Source organism: Pinus tabuliformis, chromosome J (genome assembly GCF_031772625.1).
Source record: "Pinus tabuliformis cultivar Carrire ecotype Pingquan chromosome J, CPIR1, whole genome shotgun sequence".
Lineage (NCBI taxonomy): Eukaryota > Viridiplantae > Streptophyta > Pinopsida > Pinales > Pinaceae > Pinus > Pinus tabuliformis.
Genome location: NC_142295.1, coordinates 1,192,815,478 through 1,192,838,873, shown reverse-complemented (window position 1 = coordinate 1,192,838,873; position 23,396 = coordinate 1,192,815,478). Strand labels below are relative to the sequence as shown.

Genomic DNA, 23,396 nt, shown 5'->3' with positions numbered 1-23,396 from the left:
AAATCTCGCTAACAAATCTGGCTAAAGCAAACTTCGGAGCACTTTTATAGGCATCTATAACTGCCTTGAACGTGAATTCGTTTGGCTGAAAACCCTTCTGTTTCATTTTGTAAAACATTCTTCTAACACCGTCTACCAACCCTAGCTTCCCATAGCTAATTGTCATACTTGCATAATTAATTGTATCTGGTTCAAGACCTTTGGCTTGCATGATCATGAACATGTTGTAAGCTTCATTAATCCTCCCAGCATAATAAGAATAAGAAACATACATGTTTGTCCACCGGTCGTTGGAGCTGGAACCTAATAAGTTCCAAAATGAGTTTACCAATCCACTTACAAGCATCCTCATAGAGAGTTATTTTTTAGAATTTTATAAACTTACCCCTATAGGGTGCTACCCTGCAAGATTAACTTGCATAGCTTTTGCAGGATTGTTTCTTATATTTTTCAAGGTTTGGATTCAAGTTTTCACCGTTTTGAAATATAAATTTTTGAGTTAGAATTTAAAATTTGAATGTGTTAGGTAAGATATATTTATTTACCTATCCACGCATTTTTATAAAATAACATATAATTAAAGTGATTCTGAAGCTTATGAGTATAGTAAAAGTTTTGTATGTTTCAATTTCAACAAAGATAAAGATAAAATTCTAACAATTTTGAGAACTCAAAAAAGTTTCATTTTAAAATTTGACAATGTTGTATAGGAAACATTCCACTACCTACTCACAATTTTTCCTATTTTACCCTTAATACAAATATTTCATTACTGATTCTGCTTAGTTCCGCTGGTTGCTGCTTAATAAAATTAATACACATTCATATTTAAAGTTATTTAGCCACATTCATGTTTAAAGGTTTGTTAACTCATTTAGATTATTATTCATTTATCATTGAATTTGTGTGTCCTGAAATTGCATATCCCTCAATTATCATTGAATTTGGGTGTTTCCTGAAATTACATACCGGCAGGGACTACAGCAATGCCAGTTGCCCTTGTTAATACTTATTCGATCAAAAAAATTAGTATACACTAAAAATTTAGAATATTCTTTACAACCCGTTAAATGATTTGATACTCAATTTACATCCGGTCAATTAAAAATACAATCTTCAATGGATTGATTTAACGTTCAAAATCATTAGTTTGCTATCACAAATGTAAAACATTCAACGATTCCAGTACTACTCAGGAGTGCTCATCGACTGGCTGCAACCGCTGATTCTAATTTTTTCTTTGGAACCATGAGAGTGGTGATAGAAGCCACTTCAATATTTTTCCTGTGAGTGGCATCTTATCTTCTACAGACACCGTCCCCTGTATTTGCGAGCTCTCTTCTGTAAGGTTGACACTTGAACTGTCATCTGAAGCAATCCCATGTAATAACACAGGCACGGGTGCTATTGCTACAGCAAGGAATTCTCCAATCTCCTGCCTAGGTTTCAAACGCTTCAGAGGTACTCTTGGATTGAAGTATTTCTCAGGCTCCGGATGATAATCCTGAAAAATAGGACAAGAAAAACAAAATGATAACAGTAGCCGTTCAGATTCCAATTAGACAAAAGTAATCTCATCGAGTGAAAGAAAATGATATGGACAAGGTACATACCAAACCCACATGCATTCTTCTCACGAATTTGTTGAATTCTTTCCAGCTATGTTCTTGCATGAGTTCTTGAGATAGCCTTAGATAGGTAAAAGCGGATATTCGCTTCTTGGGCGGTCCTGTTTCGTTTATTCCCTCGGGTCTGGATTGCCTTACAATCTGATCATATGCTTCTTCATCAAATCTAGGTAAAGCATTTTCACATGAAACCTCAATACCTTCTTTCCATCGAGCATTTAATACCTGGAACCACATATTTTTCAGATAACCAACGCCCAAAACCAAAAAAGACGATATCTAACTATGTATGAATTTTCTTCAGTCTAAATTATTTTTCACAGATTCAATGCTGGTCAATTTTTCACTTTAAATATTAGTCATTGTGACCAATTTCTCACTAGAACTCATTTATCAGATGATACATCATAAAGCTCATATTTCCTACCTAAAATAAAATTTAATTTATGTGTGTTCTCCACTGTATTAAGTTTAAGCCAATCCCTAGTTTGATGCAGTGTGATTAAGATTAAATTTAGCAGAACCAGCTATTGAAATCCACCTTGATTCTGTCAACTTCAATTTTTTTTATTCACCTGACGTACAAGAGCCTCCGGCGAACAAACGGCTTCAGATGGTTGTTCATTATCCTGCATTTCAATGCATGTGAAATTCAATACCGCCCGATGTCTTGCCAGCATTTTGGCTATGGGTCTGTATCCATCTCTTTCGGTTAAGTTGTAATAGCCTGCTGTAAGCTCTGCAGCATGATTCCCAGACTTGTACCACCAGTGAATTCCAGCAACCTACAGATGCAAAAAAGAAAGGAAATGAGACTCATGTTCACTCATGATCAGAATAGGTTAATGGAACTTGAAAATACAGCAAGTAATAATACTAGAAGATAAATTGGTTGGGTTGCGGTTCAATTGTAAATTATTGGAGATTTACGGCTGTTAGTTTATATTTGAATCTCAGCACAGTTTAGCTAGGTTGAGGCTAGGCCAGGGCTAACCTCATTATTGTTGGATGAAAGAATGATCTGCCTAACAGTGAAATGTTATCACTGGATTATGCCAAGCTCGGTTGATGCCCCTTGGGATAGTTTAATTCCCCAAAGTGGCTCCCATCCTCAACCCTCCCATAACATTTGAACCTGTGACCTGGTAGGGACTAAACCCCACATAAACCAATTGGTCTACATGGGTTTAATCTCAGCACACTTTATTGTTTATCCAGGTTTCTACTAAAAGGCTTGAACATTTACCATGATTAGTCCAAGTTCGATTCACAAGGCTCTTTGGTGCTTAAACTTTATTCAGGTTTTATTGGATAATCCTTAAGCGACATGTTCCAGGAGTCTCAATCCCACTCTGGCCAAACAATGAGGAGTCTCCAGGCCAGTAAAGAAGAAAACAACAAAATAAAGTGTGCCTAGGAATTTTCACAATAAAAGTGGAATGCTCTATGCACTTATTACGGAGAAGATCATGCCAGGGACAATCTGAGAAGCTTCAAAATACCAGATACATAATGTGTAAGTACCAAGAAATATTCAATTTGAATGGATGTTGGTTGTGCGTCCTCAAAGGATTTGTAATATACTAAACACCTGTCTAGCCGCTGGGACAGCAAACTAATTCACTTTAATTGCCACTGGTGAAATTGAAATGGGGTGAGGTTAAAAGAAGAAAACTATCTTCGTAGGTTCATGCTTAGACACCCTGAAATGAAGTTGCTTGGTATGACAAGATCCCACCTTGCCACTGGTGAAATTGAAAGGGGGGGGAGGTTAAAAGAAGAAAACTATCTTCGTAGGTTCATGATTAGACACCCTGAAATGAAGTTGCTTGGTATGCTATGAGCCCACCTTAGCTGCCAACTTGATCGGGCAGCCTTCAAATATTTCAGAGGCTGCTTCGAGGATTCTGTCACCATGTCTTAACAGAACAGTTGAATACCATGCCAGAAAAAACCTTCCACGATCTTTTGTACAAGATCCATCCTTACGAAAGAAAGGTGTAGAATTTGGTTGGTCATTGTAATTGCCAACATCGTGAGGACTTGAAAATGCCCACTCCGGTTGTCCGATACCTTCTGCAGCAGCTTTCAATTATGACAGAAGATAACTGTCATAGCATTGTTTTCACAACCATCAAAATATTCACGATTTTAGAAAAATGACATGATTTATATACTCGAATGAGCTACATGGATAGGAAAAAAAATAAAATCGTCCAAATTGTTCAGAAAAGAGTACTTTCTTACCTGAAATTCTCCAATTCCAGGGAACTTCCAACCCTGACTTTCGGGGTATGATGGCTACGCGGCCCTCAGGCAGGAAGAAAGACACGAAACCAAGAAGAAAGACACATTTCATCACTGTGAAGACACGTTATTGAAGAGTCTCATCGCCAGGAGGCCTGGCCTTTCATGGCCCATTGCCAGATCCTCTCTCTCTATCTTCCAGCTGGTGGAAAAAATAATATTTTTCTATGAAAAAAACAGATTAAATCAATGGTAGAAAACACCCCAATCATCTAACACACAGAATCAATGGCTCAGGATCGCACACGTCACATTTTAAGGATGTCTTTCTCAAAGGGAATGCCTTACGGCGTAAAAATACCTACTCAAAAGCACTCTTTACAGATTCGGCTCACCTCTAGTATTTTACATCATCAACACGTATGTCGGCCACATTTACAACGCCAACATCCAGTGTTTCTATGCCTTGAAAACTTAATCAATAGTGCACAACTCGCTCTATAACTGCAACTCACAACACTTTCACGAGCTTTGATACCAAATCAGAGAAAGATTCTAACAGAGTATGATCTCTGATATTTTACACTTTAATTTTTTATCTTTACTTTTAATTCGAGATGATATTCGTAGCTATATTATCAAAATAAAAGTTATGATGGTTCATGTTACTATCTCACATTTCTTTTAGTAAGACAAAATGAAATAAAATATGGTAGCCATTTCAGAAACATGGTTAGGTGGCGGAGAAGATGAGTATGCAAACAATAATGAATGTTATTAATTTTTAAGTTATTTAAATAATACAAAGAAGGTTGGAAGCCCACTTGGCAATTAATAAATACAAAAGTATTAGATGCTAATCTCCAAGCACACATTGATATATTACATCTAGTACCTGAAAGAAGAGTGTACCCAAAAGGGAGCAGATGAATCCACGATATGGTCTATTCCAATAGCATAAATGCTGCAAGGCAGGCACAAGATGCTCTTCTACATGACTTTCACTATGATATGGTCACATGGGGGAAGTAGAAGTGGGATCTATGAAAGATCTTTTTCAATAAATCGAATGAGGAACACTTCTTGGCCTTTTCCAACACATAATGCAGCACTATGGCCACATAATGCAGCACTATGGCCCGAAAAGGACCCCAGCCTCATCTTTCCAGACACAGTCTATGATTTCGGCATCTATAAAAGATTGTGGTGGGACATATTATTAAATAAAAACAGCAAAGAAGAAACCCACTACACCAAGATAAAGTTTGGGACCACAGGAATCATGCAACAGAACCAACAAAGTGATTGGATGCGGGATTGGTAGACTGATTATGGTATGAACAGAACAGGCATAGATCCTGTTTACCATGAATCATATGTTAAAATGTGTTGTGATATATGTTTTGAACACGATATTCTTGATTGCTTCCATTCTCCTTATGAGACCGTTAAAGACATGTTTTCTCTCCCAGATCCTTATCCCCTCCGAGATAATGAGGTGTTAAAACAAGATATGAATAGACATCACCAATGGCTTATTCTCACAAAAATTAAGCATCAAATTATATTAAATAAGCCTATGATTGTGAGAAGGATTTTTACCAATGCTTGGAACGAAAATGTGTATAAAAAATTTCGGTTGCCTGAAATTACAGTTTTTTACCTTAATTTTGGTTCCCGTGGACTTGTCCGAAAAAGTCTCCACAGTGTAAAAATGATGTTCAGTCACAAGGACAATTTGTGACAAGATTTTCCCGTGGGCTTTTCCTGTTCAAAAATCATCCACTTTGTACATTTTATTCTCCATAGATTTCTAATAATCTTCAGTGATGAGACTCGGAGCACTTCTCCGACTTCTGGTGCGCTTTCAGCCACATCTCGTGATCTGACAGATTCCTTTAGTGCCAAGTTTGTCGTCCCGATGGTCGGATGCTTGTCCCCTCCTTTACCTATATAAGAAAAGGAGTAAGGCTCATTCGAGGCATTCAGAGTTTGAAGAGTTTTAGAGTCGAGAGATTTTCCTACTCTGCAACTGCGGACTGCGGTCTGATTTGCTTGCATCACGAAGGAATCTCAAAGTCTTAGGTGATCTGAGAAGCATGTGCATCTGTGTGTTCGACACAGGGGAGAACCTAAAGTGGCTGAATCTATAGAGAGTCTATATTTATGAGCATTAAGAAGCAGTGTTCAAAGACTGAGTCTGTGATCTTGCCAGGTAGCCTCCAGTAAGCTATATCCTAGCTGAGTAGCTAAAGTCTGGTAAATGTGAACACAGTCTATCTCAGGATTGAACAAATTGGAATCTTTCTGTAATCCATTTCTGAAATAATATAAAAGAGTGTTATCTTCTTTCCGCATCTGAGTACTTGTGCTTAACAGATTCTCGAAATCAAAAGATTGAACACCAAACTATAAGTTGGGAAGATCTTACTTTCCCATAACATTGGGTGGTATCTAATCCCAAGCCTCCTACTATAAAGAAAATTACTTTTGCTGATATTAGAGAAGAACTCTCTTCTCTATTCTTTCCTTCCCTCGAAGATCAACTATTGATAGGCAAAGAATAGATCAGATGTGCAGAATTTCACCATTGTATAGAAACCCGGAATTTGTAGATACAACGTGCTCTAGTTCTAGTTCAAACTCCTGTAAACATATTTCATTGTTTGAATTCACACAATTAGTCAATTTTTCCTCTCTTGAAGTAAAATGTCTAGAGTAGCATTGCCCTGTTAACCTCAATCATCTTGTTTATATTGTTATGCATGAAAACCATAACCCTAGGACAGGAGATGCTCCACCTACCACTTCTATAAATCCTTGTCCTAATCCTACATGTTCAGATATATATTTTCCCCATGAAGCCGAACATATCATGATGATGCATGAGATTACTACTTTGGAAAAAGAGGATCCAAGGTTGACAACAATCTTCAGCACATTGAGGCCAGGAAAGCCTAGATATGGGCTTGGATTCCTAGAACAAGCAAATGGACCAATCCCTGATTCATGATTCGGCCCAATTCCAGATGATTATAAAAACCTATTGTAGTGGAAATGCAGAAGTTTTTTACATTAATGGATGGTTTTCCCAAACATAAAATTGAAGGTGCACGGATGAAAGGCATGTTAAATTGGGATCTTCTTACTCATCCAGAAGCTGAATCCTTTGGTTCTGCTCATACTATTGAACAAAAAGTTAAGTTGTCTCATGAATGGAAATAGTATATGGAAGAAACAAATTCTTGGATATCTTTTTATTCCTGGAAAAATATGAGACAGACAAAAGATGTTATGATGGCCGATGATAGAGCCTCTACTTCATCACTTCACTCTTGGTCAACCTTAGATGGTAGTAAGGTTGAGACAGTAACTACCTTCCCTCCCTATAAAGGTATTGTCTTAGGAGAAGGTCAAAATTTTGCAAAGGCCATTCCGATTGTATTAAAGGGTGATAACGCCTTGGGAATATATGGCAGAATTCAGAAGGCCAGTGAATAGCTAAACTTGACAAACATAGCCATTAAAGGTTTGGAGATGAATATGATAAAATATGCAGAGATTAAAAATCAATTTGATGCCATGCAAGTTTCTTTGAATTATGTAAATAAAAATTTCAATGATGTACAATTTACATTTTCAGTTGTTAGAGGATATACTACAGAATCCTTGGACAAGATAGAAGAAGTAGGAGAAAAAATGGAAGAACAATTCGATTCCACCAAAGGAATAATAAGTGAATTGGTAGGGAAAATAGAAAAGATATCACTATCAAAGATAGACAAACCAGTTCTAGATTCCTTTTTACGCAAAGAAGCGTAAAGATACAGGACCCAGTGAGACCAGCGGAAAAATTTCCATCCTTATTTCCTAAAGACACGGTAGTATGACAAAAGGAAGAATCTTCAGAACATGTTTCTCTGGCCTATGAGCCTTTAGAAAATCGGTTCAATAAATATCCGGCTCCTGATCTAGCTGGAAAAGGCAAACTTCCATAGACACATACATTCTTCCCAGAATCCCACAAGGAATGGAATATTGATAATCTTAGCATTGGCCAAATCAGACAACTAATTGATGTAATGTTGTCTGAATATAAGCTAATGTGCCTCAAGGGTAAGAGCGAAATTGAAGCATGCAAGACCATCATACATTGTTTCACTGGAACACTTCTTAGGTGGTGGGAAATAGAATCATCCCCGGCCTTAATAGCTAAGATGGAAGAAGAATTCCTTAAAGATACAGATGGAAATATCATCCATACTGCAGATGGGTCAGTTCAAAGTAATATGATCAGAGCTTTGACTTCAATGATCTTAGAGCACTGGTGTGGCTCTGAAGAAGAATTGGCTGACAAACATGAGGTTATATTAATGAACCTCAAATGTAACAAAATGTCACAATTTGAAGACTTTCACAGAGATTGGGTGCAAAGGATATATGAAGTGAAAGATTCCAAAAATTTATTATGGAAACAGGTATATCTTGCAGCACTACCATCCAGATTTGTTGATTATATCAAACTGCAAGAAGTGTTTCAATTACCATTCGAATCATATACCTGGGGAGAAATTTATTCTCTCATTACAAAAACATTGGTCAGTTTGTGCACCAGTTCTAAAGTAAATAGATCTTTAGAAAAGTTGTCAAGACTTCCAGATAGTAAATCTATCTGTAGCAAATATGGTCTAACCATTGATGATCCTTTGGTTAGAAAAAGGAAAGCCAAAAGGCGAGCCAAAAAAGAATATAAGCAGACTGCCAAATTCTATAAAGGCAAATCATCAGGAAGAAAAGTCACACCAAGGACCAGAAAGGGACACTATAGGTATGTGCCTAAGACACATTACTATAAGCCTTCCGATATACACCTACATACTTTCAAACAAGAAAAATGTAATAAGCTTACACGTTGGCTTTGTGGTAAGTCGGGACATACATCTAATCGATCTCCAATAGGTAAAGAATCAAAGAAGAATAGAGGCAAGAAAAATCAGCCTCTAAGCAGATAGGACAAAGCTGTCAAAATAGAGACCCAAACACAATGCAGAAAGTGTGGGTCTAAAAATCATGACACAAATCGTTGCCCAAATATTTCAATCACAGAACACCTACAGCAGCAACAACTAGAAGAGTCATCTGGTGACTCCTTCAGCTCTTCATCAGACTCATCTGGTGAAGATTTACATGCACATATGCAAGCTTGTGCATGCTCAGACTCAGAAAACTGTGCATGTCCTTATGATTCTGATTCTGATTTTTACAGTGAATCCTCTATTGAGGAAACACACATAGCACCACCAAAGGAGAAGGTGTTGATGGCCGCAACCGAAGAAGAAGAATTCAAGATTCTTTCTCAAATCTGAGCAATGGAAGAAGGTGATATGAAGGAAAGACTTACTACAGCTTTCATGGATCAGCTACGTCTATCCAGTTCTTCCAAAAATACTGCCAAAAAGCCATTATTTTTTTATGCCTCGTTTGATCGAAATACCAAATCCTTCCAGAAACATCAACCACATGACAAGGTTCGCTCACTCACCTTGGGGGAGGTAAGTAGAGAAATACACCATCTTAAATCTGAAATTTATAGTTTAAAATCTAGAATTACAAAATTAGAAAAGGGAAAACATCTTGAAAGTGTTCCAGATTGGAACACTACAACCTCCTACCAAAACCCGAATATAGAAATCATTGAAGGGTAGAAAGATCTTATTCTGGGATTTAGAGAGATGAGGATCATGGCTATTGAATATCAGCAACACCATGTAAAAATAAATCTTTGTATAAAAGGAGAAATGTTTTCACTAACTGCACTATTAGATTCTGGTGCTGATGTAAATATATTAAATTCAAAATTTATTCTAGCAAAATACTGGATTAGTGCAGAAAGGAAAGTTGTTGGTCTGGGGAATAAAACACTCAGATATGAAGTACCAAAAGCTTCTGTATGTTTTGACCAACATTGTATAAAGCTTAAGTTTTTAGTCTCAGATATACCCGTTGATTGCATTTTGGATAATATCTTTCTAACCGGAGTTGAACCCCATGGTTCAACACGCTTAAAGAATAATAAATTTGGCTACTTCATTATAATCCCAACTTCAGATGGAAAGTCAAAAAGGATTGAAATGCCTTACATCACAAGCCCAAGGATTTCAACTGTGGTCCAGACAATCAAGGACTTGGACAGAGCCGAAGCAAAGTTAACAGATCTAAAAGATCTGAAGTCTTCAATACAAATTGAAGAACAATTGAAAAGTCCTCTAAAGAAAAAGAAAATTGTTGAGCTCAAAAATACAATAAAGGTTGAATGATGTTCAGAAGAACCAAATGCCTTTTGGCATCGGAAACAACACACAGTTGAATGACCATACAAAACAGAGTATGCTGGGAAGCCATGCAAAAGCAGAGAAATCCCAATGAACAAAGAGTACAGGGAGCTGTGTGAAAAAAGAGATAAAGCAACTCCTGAACAGAAGACTCATCAGGGAATCTGATAGTCCTTGGAACTATTATGGATTCTATGTAAATAAAAGATCAGAATAGGTTAGAGGCATTCCAAGGCTTGTAATCAATTACAAACCTCTGAACTCTATTCTTGCAGATAATACATATCCTATCCCCCACAAAGGTGATTTGATAGGGAGGATAGTGAGAGAAAAAATATTTTCAAAATTTGATTTAAAGTCAAGCTTTTGGCAAGTCGTCATTTCTGAAAAAAGATAAATTCAAAATAGCCTTCAGCGTGCCTGCAGGACATTACGAATGGAATGTAATGCCTTTTGGATTGAAGCATGCTCCCTCTAAGTTCTGGAAGGTGATGGATTCTATCTTCAAACCTTACTTTGATTGGCTCCTGGTCTACATTGATGACATCTTAATTTTTTCGAAAAATATTCAAGATCATTTCAAGCATGTACAAACATTTGTACAGTTGATAAAAAGAAATGGTTTGGTTTTAAGCAGAAAGAAAATAGAGGTATTCCAGATCTCTGTAAAGTTTCTTGGCCATACCATATTCAATGGCCAAATATCCTTGCAAAAACATGCATTAGAATTCTTTGAAAAGTTCCTTGACATTATTATTGATAAAACCCAGCTTCAAAAATTTCTAGGATGTCTAAATTATGTTAGTAACTTCTATCAAGATTGTGCAAAGGATATAAGTTTGTTAAATCAAAGGCTCAAGAAAAATCCACCTCCATGGACTGAGGCCCATACCAAAGTCGTTCAATGAATCAAAGGTAAAGTCAAGACACTACCTATCCTTTATGTAGCTAATGACAATGCTTTCAAGATCGTAGAATCAGATGCAAGCAATATTGGATGGGGAGGCATTCTCAAACAAAAAAAGGAAGGTGTAGAAAAAATTGTACAGTTTACTTCAGGAACTTGGAATCCAGCGGAACAAAATTATTCTACTATAGAGAAGGAAGTTAAAACCGTCTGGAATTGTATAAATAAATTTAAGGTAAATCTTATAAATAAAAAAATCCTGCTAAGGACTGATGCCTTGGCTATGAAAAAAGTCTTAACCAAATACATTAAAAAGTCGGGAGAAACCAATTTTGCTCGGTGGCAGGCTTTGTTCGCCAACTTTGATTTCGAAGTGGAGCATATTAAAGGGAAAGAAAATTATCTGCCAGATTTTCTCAGCAGAGAATTTATTCAACCAGCTGAACATGTGATGATAATAGTAACAAAATGGGATCAAAACCAACAAAAATAAGTTCTTAGAACAATTTTGTTACTATTATCATCTTTTCAGCCACAGTGTAAAAATGATGTCCAGTCACAAGGACAATTTGTGACGAGATTTTCCCGTGGGCTTTTCCTATTCAAAAAGCATCCACTTTGTACATTTTATTCTCCGTAGATTTGTAATAATCTTCACTTATGAGACTCGGAGCACTTTTCCGACTTCTGATGCGCTTTGAGCCACATCTCATGATCTGAGAAATTCCTTTAGTACCAAGTTTGTCGTCCCGATGGTCGGATGCTTGTCCCCTCCTTTACCTATATAAGAAAGGGAGTAAGGCTCATTCGGGGCATTCGGAGTTTGAAGAGTTTTAGAGTCAAGATATTTTCCTGCTCTGCAACTACAAACTGCGGTCTGATCTGCTTGCATCATGAAGAAATCTCAAAGTCTTAGGTGATCTGAGAAACCTGCGCATCTGTGTGTTCAGCACAAGTGAGAACCTAAAGTGGCCAGATCTATATAGAGTTTATCTTTATGGGTATTAAGAGCAGTGTTCAAAGACTGAGTCTGTGATCTTGCCAGGTAGCCTCCAGCAAGCTATCTCCTAGCTGAGTCGCTAAAGTCTGGTAAACGCGAACACAGTCTATCTCAGGATTGAACAGATTGGAATCTTTCTGTAATCCATTTCTGAAATAATATAAAAGAGTGTTATCTTGTTTCTGCATGTGAGTACTTGTGCTTTATCAATGATCTGTTGAGGTAGTATCTACTTAAGTTACTCTGTATTGAAGTTTGCTAGAGGTTTTCCAACGCACAGAAGGGACGCCAGATCATGTAAGGTGAGGAAGTCGTTGGAGAGGGTCGACAGTGTGAAAAATGTGCTAGTAGGTTCATGTATGGGTTCGTGTAAATCAGAGTAAAGTGGCAAAAGTAGAGAAGAGACTCAGCAAGGCCTAGCAGCTGTGTTGCTGTTGCAAGCTTCATCAAAACCCCTGCGTATTATTTAATTAATTAATTGATTCATGTAAGTATTCATGATTTTTAAATAAAATAAATAAAATTGAGTTATTGAACTATTTAACGATTAATGTTTTTACTTTATCGTTCACTTCCAAGCTATTATTTATGAATTTGGAATACCTATGATTTAGGAATTAATAGATTTCATCATTTGGAATATCTACGATTTACAAATTAATAGATTTCCTGTATTATATATGAATATATAAATTAATAAATTTCGTGCTTATTATATATGAATATAGTTATGAATTAATAGTATTCATGGTTATTATATATGAATATGGAATAGTTGATATTTGTTTATAAAAAATTGAGGTATTTTGTTCTTTAAAACTTTTGGGATTTTTTTTTCCGAAGAAAGATGAATACTTTAATAAAGTTTAATTTTATTTTATATATATGAAAAATATTTTTAATAAGTATGTAACTTCAAAATTATTATTTTTCACAATTATAATAATTAGAAATGAATAATCATGCTTTTTTTAGAGAGGAGAACATAAAGGTGAAGAGATGATGTAGGGTGGTGTCAATCAAGATGTGAAAGTGGAGTACTTTGCAAGATGAAAAATAAATAGATTGGAAAATGGCAAATGGTGGTTTGTAGGTTAGAACATAAATCTAACATCAAATTACATGTTTCAATGTTTAAAAATCTTTAGAAACACAATGAAACTTACCTGCTCTAATTATTGTTTCTAATGGAGGTTTTAAGTATATTTCTTATGGAGGTTTCAAGCATAACACATTGGTGATATACTAATAACAATTTTAAGGACTGTTTGAGTGGGAGGAAATGGAGGATTGGTACTATGTATTAGGACATTTTCATGTTATTTTTAATCCTAAAATGTAAACAATGCATATATATTCTAAACTTTAAAGAAAAATTGAATAATGATATTTAAACATAATGCAAAGACATTAGTTACCCTAGAAGTTCAAACTAGAAAACTAGCATTCTTAGAGCTTCTTTAACTTCTTTCTTTCAGTATATTTTCAACCATATAAAATGAAATATATAAATAGATTGTACCCAAACTTCAATATCGACATTCCATGTACAATGGATAAAAACTTGTTTACCAATAAAAACCATCGACCAAAAAACCATTGGTTGAAAACCGTGAAAAACCATTAGCTAAAGAACATGGGCCAAAAACATTAACCCAAAAGATTATATATATATATATATATATATATATATATATATATATATATATATATATATATATAGGAAAATTAATTTAGAAGTCATCAATCTAGGGTAGGAATGCTCATTTCATTTCTACACTAAGAAAATTTCTTAGTGCTCATACTGAATCGCAACATTTTTCAAAGTGTCAACCTTATCCAACAACACCTTCTCTCCTTTGACCATGTCACTTAGAAAATAGTGTTTCACATCAATAAATTTAATTTTGGATTGACAAGCCAAGTTCTTTGATAAGAATATTGCACATTGACTATTATAATCCAGCCCAAAACTTGTTATTCAAATCCAATTTCTAAGCACAATGTATGCAACCATACAACCTCTTTACTTCCATGAGTAGCTACCATATTCTCATCTCTATAGTTGATAGTTCCACTACAACCTATTTATTAAGTTCATCCAAATAGTGTAAACACATAAAAACTTGAAGATACTTTATTCTTTCTTGTCTAGCTCTTCCTTGATAGGAGATTGTGTAATTTTTGGTTTCATGGAAATACCAAAAAATCCCTTTTATATCTTTATGGTACTCTATTATTTTGGACATCTACCTACTCAAAAATCCCACTACATGGGAAACATCTATTCCATTTCTAACAGTTGCATACATTAAGCTCCAAAACAACATTAACATAAGGAACATGATACATGTACTTTTCCTATTCTAAAGTCTTGGGGTACTAATGTGAATATAACTTTGCACCTAGAGAAATATGCATCGTTAACAACTTAAATTCCTTCATATTAAACCTATATAAAAGTGTCTCAACAAATTTTCTTCAATTCAATTAGACTTTCCTACCTACACAATCTCTCTTCATCTCCATTCCCAAAATAAAATTAACTGCACCAATATCCATCATTTGAAATTAGAAGATAGATGTCATTTCAACTCCTTGATAACCTTCATGCTATTTCCAACCATCAACATGCCATCAACATATAACACTACATACACACAACACTCACCAACCTATTTTCACCACATACAGTGATCAACCTTACTTCTCACAAATTTGAGTCCAAGTATGTATGTGTTAAACTTCTAGTACCACATTCTAGGTGATTTCTTTAGACCATAAAGGGACATCTCTATCTTACATACCATCTCCTTCTTACCCTCTACTATGAAGACTTTAGGTTTCTTCATGTATATCTCTTCTTCTAGGTCCCCATATAGGAACGATATATGTACATTCATCTACTCCACCTCCAAATAATTTTTTTTAGTAACAGACAATAGAAATATAATGGAAGCCACTTTTGCAATAGGAGGAAAAATATCACCAAATCCAATCCCCTCTGGTTAAGAATAACCTTGTGCCACATGAAAATAATTGTAATTATTCACCTTTCTTTCCACATTTAGTCTCTTTTTGAATAACTATTTGCTACCAACAAATTTATTTCCATCGAGAAATTTGACCAAATGTTGAGACTAATTTTTATTGAAGTCCTCCATTTTAAGTTATGACCTTATTCCAAGGTTTTCTCTCTTTACAACTTACTTCTTTTGTAACATATCTAGGTTCATCATTAATATACAATTAGAAAAGAATCCAATTGCATATTAGGTGGACTATACTTCATAGAATATCTACTTGCATTAACAAACATTTCAAAACTAGAGTCTCTTGTTCCACCACAAAAGCTTCACTGGGGGAGAAATACCATACCACATGGGTTTATATTGGGGGATATATATTGAGGAAAAACTGAAATAATATATTTGGGGATATATAAGAGGTGAAGGACTTTTATACTCGCGGGTATAAAAAGGGAGCTCAAAGTTAATGAAAAATATAAAGGGGTATAAAAAATGTTAATGAAAAATAGATACCTACAATATCTAGTGAAAGTAGGGGTTTTTTAAGTTGGGAAGGTGTATTGGGTTCGTATTGGTAGGGGGTTAAATATTGTGAATTTCAAAGGTATATTCCAATATGTAGTCAAATTAAGGGTATTTTTTAGTATGCCACAAACACATGTGATATGTTATAGGTTCATTGAGTGAAGTCCCCTTCAGTTCCACCTCATCATTTGATTCAGATGAAACTACCTCCTAATTGATTAAGGTCCTTCATTCTTAAGCTAAAGTGAACTATCTCTAGGTCTATGGTTGATATGAACTTAAACATGAATAAAAAAAAATACAGATATAACCATAAATACAGAGTTCATTTCATTAATATCAAATAACTGAAATATGCTTACATACATAATGGAAAAAAACTAGCTCGAGCAATGGTAGCTTATCTTTGAGAAGAGATGTGGTGACTACATCCCTCTGAATTATGTTACAATGAGCCTCAAAAGCTTAATTATTATTGAGAAACAATGGAAAACCATAAACATCCAAAAACCTAACCTTGGGAAATGAAGCGCCAAAACTGTGGGCCCCGTTTGGGTAAACTGGTACATCAACTTCCTAGGGTCATAAGTTTGGCATACAATCTTTGTTTGACATACATAATAACTCCTTAGAAAGATCTATTTGAGGACTAAAAATTTTGACTACAAACATCAAATGAATACACACGTATGCTTGTTTTCCAAAAAGACTTCATGTAGGGCCTCAAAACGACTCTAGAAGTTGAGGACCCAAAAAATACCAATAATAGTAAATTTTGCTACCATTAAGGAAACTGAAAAACTGAAAGAAATAGCTGTGGGGGTCCAAGTGGAATAGGCGGGTGGCCGCCAATATCCACTTAGATCAATGGTATCTCTATCCTCGAACATTCATTCATCATGGTTATGGGTCACCCACAAACCCATGGTTATGGCTCAACCACACAAAACCCTTACCCTCGAAGTCCATTTGCTAAGCCGCACTATGAGTGTCACAGTTGGCTCACAAGAATCACAAGGTATCTATTTACTTGGATCTTTATTCAACATGGTTATGGGTCATCCACAAGTGCATGGTTATGGGTCAACCACACAAAACCTTTACCATCAAAGTCCATTTTCTAGATCGCACACTGTTAGTATCATAGTTGGCATACTAGCATTACAAGCTATCTCTATCCTCACATCACCATTCATCATATTTTATGGGCCATCCACAAACCCTCGATTATGGTTCAACCATGCAAAACTGTTGTCTTCAACAACACTTGGTTTTGGGTCATCCATAAACCCACAGTTATGGGTCAACCCCACAAAGCTCATCACTTCATTTGTTCAGATTCAACAAAGGCTTTTGAGGAGGGAACTTCACACAATGGACACCATTGCTTCATAAAGGGGGGGATTGATCAGAATGGAAAGTGTCATCCACCCATGGTATTGAGCCATGGCATTTACCCATGATATCCACCTATAACATCTACCCATGGTATTGTAACTCAAAAAAGCTATAAATAACAAGGATCACTCTGTAAAAGGAGGGATTGGTCCACCCCAATATAGTTGGAACTCCTTTATATTATTTTAATTAAAAAAGTTTATTTCTATGTTTTTTTTGTTCTTCCCTCTCGACCTTCAAGTTTCTCAAATCTTGGCCCCCCAAGATCTAGATGAATATAATTCAAATTTCTCAGATCCCAAGATCTAGATCAAAAAAATCTTATTCCATAATTATTTTCTAAAATATATATTTATTAACTCACATATTTATGCTTTTACAATTAATAATAATCAAAATAATTTAAAATAGAATCATAATGTATTTAGCTTTTATAAATTTTTACCAATTAATTAATTTATATAATTACACTAATATTTAATTAGTCACTATTTTATATCCAAAATCAAAAATTTGTAAATTTAATAAATTAAACTTAATTTAACCGTTTAACATGAATAACTTGTATTATTCTAGTGAGGAATTTGTATAGTTACCATACATACCTAACTATCAACATATACTAGAAGCTACCATACCTACCTACCTATCAACATGCATTTGTGGAGATTTACCAAATGCGTCCATGAGAGTGGCTCCTTTGCTTTACTTTAAAGTTCTCTTCATGTAAAAATTGTATGGGAGTTGTTTTTAGTGCAACTTTTTGGAATTTGTCCATAAAAAATTAAACAAATTGAAAGCTACACTACGTAAATTCTTACAAGAGTTGAAATTACAATTTGAATATAAAATTTATAAGATTTACCACGTTTGTGCTTAAGGCTTTTCAATATGACTAACAATGTGTCGAGTGGGGTCACTATGGTGAGCCAAAGATGTTTCGTCTCCAACGAAAACGCTTCATTATGTTTCAAAAACATAGGCGATTGCATTTAATAATGTATGGGCCACAACCTCATCGTATTAGTGTTTTCAAAATTTCACAACCACCATCTTCGAAGTCAGGGGTCAGAATTTTGTGTTTTAGAAAAATTGTATGTAATTAATTTCTGGTGACTTTTAAGCATATTCATCACGTTAACATTGAATATGAACTCTAACTGAGCTTGGGTTTGAATTAAAACGAGTAGTCAAATGAGTATTTTTTTTCAGAAAAGAACGGAAAATCTTGCACAATTTTTATAAAAACAAATTTGTCACTATTGTGGTGAAATCAGATTTGGCAGAATTTGATGAAATCTAGTTTGAGTTTTCATTATGAAGTTTCAGAATTTTGGATGTCATATGGATTTTCGATGGCGTTGGATATATTTTTATTATTAAAAACAATTTAAGCATTGTTATTGTGATATTTATTGAAAAGAAATTAGATTCCGAACATCACTTCATTATAAAAGTTATATATTTTAATAATGTTACTAAATTTTTTTTGCACTGAGAGAGGCTATACAACCAGGTGTAAGGTGTTATACTCCTATAGCAATTGGTGTCATATTTCATGATTGACTTGATGAGCTCTGTAATATGTTCATCCCTTTTGCAAAGGTTTTCCATATTATCAAAAAATCAAAAAATATAAAAAAATAAAGAATGTAAAGAGGGTATACCCTAAAAGAAAAATCAAAGGGTAAAAAGAATAAAATGGTCAAAAAGTTGAGAAGAAATGAATCCCAAACAAAAAGACCAGGAAAGTGTGCAAGTCCAAAATGCCACTACTTTTTCATTTTCTGTAAATAAAGCATTGTGTGCAGCTTGTTAACTTTTGCCACAATTGATGAATAGTCACACATCTTAATCTTGGCTAGTTCATGTTTGAATTTCATGTTTTAGAGATAGAGAATAAAAATCTGACCAAACTACTTAATCTTGGCAGATAAATAGATAGGTAGAGAAGCAAAGGAGCTCAATAGTTAAATTTGAGCCCTTGGATGTTATAAGTGCAGACTTAGGTAGGCTTACCATGGAAAGAAAATAAGATTGATAAGGGTTTGCTAGTCTAAGTGCACACGAAAAAGGAAGAAAAATTTTTAGCCCAAGTAGGCTGGGTAGGTAGATTGGAGTTGCAGAATGATATCATTGATAGACTATGTCTCTAAAAAAGTGTTGATCTTTCACTTCTATCGCTGGTGCAATGGAAAATGTTATACCTGAGCAGCTCAAGCGAGGCAAGGTTTTATAACTAACTCCCCTCATGTTTTTCCCTAATCATTCACTAATTCCCCCAAAGGTATTAAGATCTTATTAATATCACTAAAATCACTCATTTTGTTTCACAAATAGTGCCTAAGTAAAACCCTCTTTACTTAGGAAATTGTCAAATATCCCTCAAAACCCCTTTGTTCCCCTTTAGCCTAAGTTTTTTAACATTATGACTTACCACTTTTAATTTTCAAAATTCATATTAAGTTTTTACATTTATTATATAAATCCCAGATAAATGTTACCCTATCCCGTATTATGTGTATATAACAAAAACCCCAATATTTTAATATTCTCACCCCGGTCAAACTATAACCGTGTCACTGCTTAATGTGGATTAACGAGTTTATCTGAAACTTGTTAAAACCTTACCCGCACGCTAAGGGGATTAATCACCATTAGGGTCGATTAATAACCAAGCCCCACCAATGAAAATAACCCTGAAAACCATTAAAAACACAGTTTATTTGTTTCGGGCCCACACATTAAACCTCTGCCTTGTTCCGTGAGCGCCTACTGTCTGATCTCCGCTCCACCATCTGACAGTCCAAAATCATATCGCGACCCCCTCCATTCGCCGATGTTTAACTCGTGGGGAACAAGTGGTTTTAGCGCCCGTACCATGCCACGCGTCGTGCTCCCAAGGTGATCGCTTGCCCTCCGCCCGAAACTGCCTAGCCCCAAAAGCGGTGCGGGCAAAAATGCTTACCACTGTCCATCTGATAACGTCATCCTCTCACGTCACCCTTCGTTGACGTCATCCATCATGTGCTGACATCACCTGCCATGTCATCTGTCCCGTACCCCCGTTGACGTGATTCATCCTTTAAATCAAAATTTCTCACCAAGCTTCATTTTGCCAATTAAAAGGGTAAAAAGGGTTATTTTTGCTGTATTTCTCTACGTATTGCGCTCCAGGCATAAAATCGACTAAGGTCGCATTTTTGGCTTCTGACCAGAAAGGCTCCATCGATGAGCTCATCCGCCTATCAACCGACCCTCCAGTACACGGTTTTCCTCCTTGATCACAAAAGGCAAAGGATATTTCTCCTTCGAATTAAATCAAACTTCGCAAGCGGACTGCCGACCGGGGAAATAGTTTGTTTTACCCTAACTAGTGGGCCTTCAGAAGACATAAATTTCTAGAGAATAGTGTTGAGAAGACACATTAAGTAGTTTTGTTGCCAGAACATGAGGAACGGCGATGAACAGAGGAAAACAAGTCAAAGTGTATCAGTGCAGCATTAAAAGAATGTCAGAACTGAATTAAAAGCAGTAGAGAAGAATTAAAGAGAAGCAGATCAAAGTTAAAGTGTATCACATCAAAATTAATGCATCAGTTAAGATAGGTAGTCAGTGCAGAGCTACTATAGAAGACAGTTGCAAGCTGAACCCTAGAGGCCTGCCTCCAGCACAACATCAGTTAGTTGTTCTTATTTTGCTTGTAAATTCTTATTAAACCTAGATATTATCTCACAGTTGTTATGAGATATAGGTTGTACATATTTTGTGTATAAATACCCCCTCCATTGGAGTATTGGGGTGTTCTGTTGTGTGTAGATTTCCTTAGACTTTGATGTAATACTGAAACTTTGGAATAAAAAGCTGTTGGGATCAAACTGTTGTATCGCCTATTGGATGAAGAATTGAAGCAGAGGACTTGTCACAAAATTCTCGAATCAATCACTGAACCAATAAGTCCCCTATATCTTATGTTTTACAGTTTTCTGGTTTATTATATCACATGTGTTTCATAATTTGAATGGTAAAGAAAAAGGTTAATTTCAGAATTTGCTTAACTACACTATGTTTTCAATCTTTATTGTTCTCTTTGTTTTCTTCATAATTAGAATAAACAGTGAAATTTTAATTGCTCCTATTTCCTGATTCTTTCATGTTGTTTATTTGCTAAGGAATTCTTAACTGCTCCTTATCAGTAATCATCCATTTTCCCTCTTTCTATGTTGAAGGATTATTAATTGCCATTCACCCATTTGAGCCCATTCCATCTATTCCAATCCTTCATTTGTTCCCTGTTTGACTACCTTGCTCTGTGAAGCCATCCTCTATTAAGAAACCAAATCCAGAAAGCTGTCTTCTTTGACTCCATCATGCCCAATGGACTAAAATTTTCTGTTTTACCTCTCTGTTCCATCGAATCTCACTACCCAAACCTAAAACAAAACCCTTGAACTTCATAACTAACCTAATACCTTTAAAAACTAAAGCTAAATAATAAAGAGAGAGCCCTCTCTGGATACATATTAGCTAGATTCTATATCTAAAAGATTGGTCTGTGGTTACCTCGACATTATTCCCTTTCCTACAACTTTGGGGAAGAACCTGAGTGATAACATCATTGGCGACTCCACTGGGGACCTAAATAATTGTTTGTTATTATTGTTTATTTTGTAAGCTACAGATGGAGCCTAAAGTTAGCCACGTAGCCTTTGAAACTGCCTTTGCTTTGCAATGGCAGAAGTAAATGAATGCTACTTCAGTCTATCTCTAGTCTAGCTTATAGATTGGATAGTTGGTTTCAAAAAACTTGATCGGTTCCTCTTTTTAAATAAATCTTTAGGAAATTTCAAAATTATCACATCTAAAACTTCTTAAAGAGACTGCTAAAGTTGTATTATCAAAGCTATTTCAAGAAAAACCAAAAATAGACCTAGAAAATGGCTTCAAAAAGGATTCATTACACCAGATTAAATCCTGATCCTAAGCCCCCACCTATGTTTAAAAATCCTAATTTGATTCCTAGGATCCTTGGAAGACAAGGGAGTCAAGAAAATTCTGCTAGTTCACACCTTGACAGACATTTGCAGAACTCCATTCAATCTGAGCTTACCTCTGGAAGAATCCCAAACCTTTTTATGATTACTACAGCTTCTCCAAGTTCACCATCACCACCTCCAACTACCCTTTCCACTCCTCCATCTATAACACATATTTCCATTTTTATCCCTACTCCTGCAGTTGTCACACTTATTTCTACAACCATGGCAAACCAATACACTCCCCTGAACTTACTTGCTAATCCAGGGGCCATGCCCCAAGCCTATCAAAGTAAAATCACTTAATTTGAAGGTACTGGCACTTACACAGCTCAACAACATACTAAGAAAATGATAAACTATTTTGAAAGTTATGAGATTGATGTTGATGATGTTAGAATGAAAATATTTGTTCAAATTTTAACTAGAGATGTTAGAACCCGGTTTAGAGCCCTCCCTGCAAATAATATCAATGACCCGCAAGCTCTTTATCAGACCTTCTTGAATATATGGGAAAAGAAGAAAGATCCTCTCCACATTTTATCAGAGTATGAAAACCTAAGAAGAGGCACACAAGAAACTATCCAAGATTACTGTACCAGATTCAATATTGTCTACAATGCTATTCCTCAAAATCTTAGACCTCCTCCAGATTTGGACTTGATCAAATTCCCTGATGTATTTGATTCCGATATGGCATACCAACTTAGGGAAAGAGCTCCTCAAAACTTAGAAGAGATGCAGAGTATAACTATCAGTGTTGAGGCCAACCTGATATCTAAACGATCTAGAGCCAGAGCTGAAAGGAGGACACCTTTCAAAGAAGAACCTTCTTCCTTCAAACAGAAATTAGATGTTATTCTTAAAGGAATGGATAGACTTGGAGACAGAGTAGAATCAATTTATAGAAAATCCCTTTGGGATGGTCAACCAAGCAATATTGGGAGAAATCCAAATTTCAGGAAGAACCAAAATCCTAACACTGGAAAGACAGGGCCTCACAAAAATATTAGGCCTCCATTTCAAGAAAATTATGCTGAACCCTCAACTTCTGATAAACCAACAGAAGACACTAAAATTAATTTGATGGGACTCAACAATGAACAACAAGTTTTCTTGACCCAAGAGGTTCAAGAAGCTCACATTCTTAAACAATTCCAAACTCAGTCAGGTGAATCATTTGACTTTAGGGAGGGATATGATACAACCATTTATGAAGTCTACAAACAATACAATCTGAGGAGCAGAAGAATAGATGTCCCTGAAACCAGTAAACAGAAAGATAGCAAGCAGC

At 35.5% G+C, this 23,396-nt stretch overlaps 1 pseudogene; it reads right to left on the bottom strand.

Moving 5' to 3' along the window:
- Positions 1 to 1,228: 1,228 nt before the first annotated feature.
- On the bottom strand, positions 1,229 to 22,377 carry LOC149231366 (beta-amylase-like; annotated as a pseudogene).
- Positions 22,378 to 23,396: the final 1,019 nt, after the last annotated feature.